Source organism: Benincasa hispida, chromosome 10 (assembly GCF_027475165.1).
Source record: "Benincasa hispida cultivar pf3 chromosome 10, pf3_genome.v1.1, whole genome shotgun sequence".
Lineage (NCBI taxonomy): Eukaryota > Viridiplantae > Streptophyta > Magnoliopsida > Cucurbitales > Cucurbitaceae > Benincasa > Benincasa hispida.
The window spans coordinates 41160785-41167499 of NC_143487.1; positions in this window are offsets into that span (position 1 = coordinate 41160785).

Here is a 6715-nt window from a genome sequence, read left to right on the forward strand (position 1 = left end):
TAATGCTCAACATAATGCTCTCAGGTATAACAACTCCTAAATAAGAAGTGAAGCATTGCAAATTGGTATAGTTGTTATTACAACAATTTGTTGATTAAATAAGCAACAATCAAAATGAGCATGTGTTGTGAGAATAACCAGATTAACTAATATACATATGAGATCAACTTCGATGAGATATCTTGTTCTTGTCAAATGAAAAACCACCAAATGTCTAGCATATCCCTTACATGGACCCCAAATGAATATTTCTTTTCTTGGAAAAAAAATATGAATTAGATCTTGGATTTTGCAAGTGTATCAACTTATTGTGTTCCACTACATTTTATTTGGATAAACGTTATGTGAGAGACTTATAATTTTGTCAATTAAACTTTTAAAATTTCATAAGCTAATCAATTTAAACTCTTAGTTAAGACTTGATTTTGAAAATCATCCATATCAATTTTAATAATTTATTTTGTTAATTTGATATTTTAAGAAGTCTACCTATGTAATAAAATTGATCTTCAAAAGTAATCTTAACAATGCGTCTAAATTGATTTACTATAATATTATGAAAAATCAGGGGTTTGATTATAAGTCTCACGGGATGTTTTTAAAATAAATTCTTAAAAATTTTATAAATTTATATAATTCTGAAAGTTTAATGTTTAAATTAATACAACGTTCTCAAGTTGAAGCGTATGAACAGATAGCAAATGAAATGGAATAACACTACTCCCAAGTAATTTTCAAAATGGAATGTTGGCCATTATTGGAAAATAAAAGACTTGATGCACAAAGAAAGTTGAAATCAAGTTCTAGAACCCTACCTTTTCTAGAAGCCCTCTTTTCCCTTTGTTCCCCTCATTTTTCTTTTTCTTTCTTTCCCCCTTCTTGTTTTCTAGAATTTCTCTCACGTAAACATTAAATAAATATATTAATTCATTCTTGTCGAGTCATTAAAAAAGTCGAATCTATCATCATTATTATAGAGAGGAAAAAATAACTAAAAAACATATATATCTTTCTTTATGTTAAGTTAGTTTGAAACTCTCTCTAGTTCAGATAAAATTGATAATATTTATTCGTTTCTTTAAAATTGAACGTTCAAATATCTAAACTCGAAATTAGATTTAGTTAAAGAAAAAAGTTGAGACGAAGCTAATATAGATATTTGAAACATGAATGAAAATAAAACATGTTTGAATTTAATAATTTGACCTTTGAAAAAAAGGTCAAATATTAAAAAATGCGTTTGCAGGGAGTCGAACCCGGGTCTATTGCTTGGCCATTTTTTATTATTTAATTCTTATTAAAGGATTAATTAACTATTGTAAAAAAGGGAAAAGGGATAAATATATGTTTATCTTAGCATTTTAAAATATGTTTGACATGAACATAAAAAGTGAATCAATGTGTTCATTATATTGTAAAAATCTAACAAAATATATAAAACAAATCATTGATATGGACATATGTATTAATAGTAGATATTTATATTTAATTTAAAATAATGAAATGTTTAGGTCCTGTTCTGGTAACTATTTAGGCTCCGTTTGGTAGCCACTTTGTTTTTGTTTTGTTTTTGAAAATTAAGCCTATGGACACTACTTTTACCTTCAAATTTTTTAATTTATTATCTACTTTTCACCAATGGTTTAAAAAAATCAAGCCAAATTTTGAAAACTAAAAAAAGTAGCTTTCAAAAAGTTGTTTTTGTTTTTCAAATTTGGCTAAGAATTCAACCATTATAATTAAAAAAGATGCAAATCATGGCAAGAAATGTAGATACTATAGACTTAATTTTCAAAAATAAAAACAAAAAACAAAATAGTTATAAAAAAGAACCTTAGTTTTATATTTTATTTTTTTTTTGAAAATTAAGCCTATAAACACTACTTTTACCTCTAAATTTTTTACTTTGTTATCTACTTTTGACCAATGGATTTAAAAAACCAAACCAAAATCTGAAAACTAAAAAAAGTAGCTTTTCAAAAGTTGTTTTTGTTTTTGAAATTGGACTAAGAATTCAATCATTGTACTTAAAAAATATGCAAATTAATATAAGAAATGGAGAGGAAATAGACTTAATTTTCAAAAACCAAAAAGCAAAAAACAAAAAGATTACCAAACAAACCTCTTAACTTTTTATATATTTTGTTTCTAAAAATATTAACCACATTGACATTTTCATCGCATATATATTTATAACTTATAAATGCTTTATATATAAATTCTGGACTTGTTTAAAAAGTTTCAATTTAGTTTTTAATAATATCTTAATATTTTCATTTATGCTATTTCTATTAGTTAATATAGGACTAATGCCTAGCTTTGCTAGAGGGTAATTATAGTCAATTGACATAAATTTAGATGAAAGATTCCACCACCTCAAATAAATTGGATCTATATAATTCTAGATGGTTTAACCATCTTTCAAATGGTCAACAGTGTATATATCACAAGTATAAGTTTGTAACATCGATCTTGAGTTAAAGGTTTGATTTCTCCACCTTCATATTACATAAAAAAATTCATGCTTCAAAATATCACTTTAAGGTGACAGGATTTGGACCTATGACCCTCTATACCCAAAACAGATGCGTTAACCAAATTGCGCTACACCTCGTATTCCCCCAGAGCATATAGATCACCTAATCGATGAATACTCAAATCAAATTCGCTCCTAGGGATGCAAGAACCATTTTAAGTAATCAACAATTTTTTTTTTTTTCTTAAACGAACTCCTACAATCTTAGACGATGTCAAAAAAGCCATCTTGTACAGGAGCGAAGTCGAGGGGAAGGAGCTTATAGCTCGACCGATAATGGGAGAAGCAAAACTCCTTGGGGAGGATTACGTCAACTTATCATCAATCATATATTTAACTCTATTAACTGTTGATTGAAAAAAAAGATATAGAAAAATGTTAAAACATAAAAGTCTAAAATTGAAACTTTCATTTATTAAGGAAATAACAATTATACCTGTTTCTCTTATATATATATATTCTGTAGCATAGTTAATAACATCTAGATTGTTGAGGCAACATCCAAACTTTATTAAAAATAAATTTGGAAGGTATAGATTTTTATTTATTCATATATATATATATCTTTTTATTGTGTTCATGGTATGGCCAATTATGGTGGCCTATTTTTGTAATAATGCAAGTGGCAAAGTGTGGTCAAGGTCTTTTTAGCAATTTTTTTTATCAATTTATGTCCAAAATTCTTACCTTTTCTTAGAGTTGCTTTCAATGCATTTGAACTTTTTCTTACAAAAGAAAGTAGCAAGTGGGAAAAGATTATTTTGGAGATCCCTTTTTCTTTTTCTTTTTCTTTTTCTTTTTCTTTTTGGTACTTTTAAGATTGGAATCTTCTCTCATTGCTCATTATTCCATAACCTTAATTGAAAAGTTCAAGTATTTTATTTTCTTGACTTTCAACTATGATTCATAAACCTTAATCTCATTTAATGTGATATAATTAATTAACTATATGCATGTACCAATTATGATATTTCCATAGGTAGTATGTTAGATTAATATTAAGGCTATGTTTGGATTAAGTAGAGAAAAAAATATTTTTCAAAATAGTCATTTTTTTATTTAAATTTTTATGATAAAAACTATTTAAAATATAATATGAAAGTGTCTAAAAACTATTTGAGTAGTTGTCACACACTTCATTTTTTTTCCTAAAATGACTTATTTTTAAAATTAAACGGTTAAAAATTTCAAACTAAACATACAGTAAATTATGATGGTCCAGTTTGTTAGGTTATGTAAAATCAATTAAAAAAACATTTGAAAATAAATTAGTTGCTCTTAATCAATTTTCTTGATTTTACATGTATTTTGCCTCCCTCGAAAAGAATACAAAAAAGGAAGGGAAAAAAAAAAGAAACTATAAGTACAATTTAACATTCTAAATTTAAGGTTTTATATGGTTTTATATTTTTAAAGATTTGGGTAAAATATTTGGTTATTCCTTAGGTTTTGAATTTTGTTTGTATTCCGTCCTTTAAAAATGGTATACATTTAGTCATTAAGTTTTGAGTTTGGTTTCAATTTAATCCATAAATTTTAAAATGTTATAATTATACCTATGAGATTTGAGTTTTGCTTCAATTTGGTCCTAAACTCATAATCATGTTTCAATATTTACACTTTTAACTTCAATTTTTCATTAAATACTCATTTTTCATCTTTAGTGTTAATGTCCTATTAACTTTTGAAACTATGAAAATTATAATTAATCAATAAGTTTTACTATTTTCCATCACTATTAAAAATTTAGGGAAAATGTCAATTTATACCCCTAAAATTTGAAGGTTGTATCAACCTTTTATACCATGAACTAATAACTATATTAATTTAAACCTTAGATTTTCATAAGTGTATCAGTTTATACTCTCATTCTACTTCATTTGGATAAACATTGTGCAAAACTTATAATTTTATCAATTAAAACCCTAAACTTCATAAATAAGTCCATTTAGACTCTTAATTATGGTTTCTTTCAAGAATTGACAACACGGTAACTATACTAGTTCATTTTGTCAATCCGACATTTGAAGATGTCTACATATGTGTAAGAATTTATGTCTGAAGAATTTTCATAGATAATCTTAATAATGCATCTAAATTGATTCACTTGTAAAATTTTAGGAGTTTAATGAATAGAATTATAAAGTTTCACACATATTTGTAAAAAAAAATCTAAAAGAAGGTGTACATTGATTCACCTATAAAATTTCAAGATTTAAATTGATACAATTATTAATTTAAGGTTTAAATTGATTCAACTTCAAAAAGTTAAAAGATAAATCTAAATTAAAATTTTATATTCTCTATTGAATTAGTTTATTTAGTTATATAACACACATAATTAAAAACTTTCAATTCTCTCTATTTTTTTCTTTTTAATAAACTAGATGGGTTCGTTGAGTTTGTCTTCATTAATTCAATTATTATTGATTTATGCATACCTCACTCTTATTATATAGCAAAATAAAACAATATAAATTCAATATATAAATATAATTAATGCACATTTAAATAACTAAGAAAAATAAAAATTAGATAAAAAAAACAAATTTTGATAACAAAGTGAGATGGAAGAGTATCAAAGAAAGTTCATATATGGAATATGCTGGTTTAATTTTGGAACACTTTATTTAAAAGCTTAAGATTTTTATCTTCTGTTGAGTGGTTGGCTGTTCTAATATAATGATTTTGGCTTATTTTAAAAATGTATATTATCGTCTCATTGTTGGGAATGACGAGTCATCCAAATGATGTCTTTCTTTAATTTTGTGACTAATTTAACGTTATAATTCTTGAAAAAACTTTTTAATGATTACAAACTTGATAATAGTCATTTGGCAGTTACAGATCTAATGTATTCAACCCAATTTGACCGTTACATATTTAAGATTTTAAAATTGTTCAACCTCTACGGATCTAAAATTGATGTTAGATATGAAACCTTTTTTGAATTTCCTTTTAAATAAAGGACAATTCTTTGTATGTGATGTAGATTTTCTTCTTTTCTCTATTTTCATCTCTTAAATTTCTTTAAGTTGTTTTTTAATTTCATTTCTTTCTCCAACGAGTACATGCCTAATATTGGAGGTTGTGTAAACCTTGGGGAGTAGTCAGCAATTTCGATTAAGCACCAAGGTTGTGATTTCTAGTCAAGACAAATAATGTGGTGATGAGTGACTTTCCAAGTTAGAAGAAACTCACGCCAAAACGGGGATGATGGCAAGCAAGACAAACTTGCCAAGTTTGATTGATATGGTGCGTCAATCTGCTGCTTTGACGGACCAATCAGGTCGCAGATGCCTTAAGCTTAAGTAGGAAGATTGGAGTTGGCGGCATTTAAGTGTGAGGCAGTAGCAGCTACCAGTAGGATCACGAGTACCATACCGCATCATATTTGAGATGGGCTTGAAAAAGGACCCACAAGAAACCTTTTGCACTAGAATGAAAAACTCGGCTTGAATCAGAATCCACTTTTTTTTCCCTTTCAAAACCTTCACGGCACAACAACGATCAACATTTGATTCATATACTTATAAATATAAATATTTGCATGTATGAGTGCCATCATTTCACGTTTCAATCTAAACAAAATGAAAGTCTCAATCAAGCTGCCTCCAACTTTAAAGTGCTTCAAATTTCCAATTATTACTTACTAAGAAAAAGATTTTTTTAAAAAAAAAAAAATTATGACATATATCCACAACTAACTTTGGTACCTCTTTGCCAAATATGAGTGTGTTCCACTTCACATTATAAATGGAGTTTGGTAGATATGTGTTCTTCTTTTAACATGTGAAGTGATCTAACACTTGTGACCATTCTACAAAGCGGGCCGCATCATAGCGTTACCAGGATAAGGTTTCCCTTCTATATCCATATACTACAGACCATTTTGGTTATCACTTAAGACATGATCCACTTGTATGTCACTATATACATGCTTAAGTTACATACAGATAACTAAGGATTTTATGTTTATTAGTTTGTGGTAAAGCAAATAAAACAAACAACTGAGCAAAATAAAGATGTGAAGTAAATATCATATATTATACAATATAAGCGTTCATATAAACTATTTACAAACTACAAGACACGAGACTTTAGGGCATCAACCCCAACAATCTCCCACTCGTCCTAAAGTGAAGTGGGGTGTACATAAAACTAATACAAAATAATAAA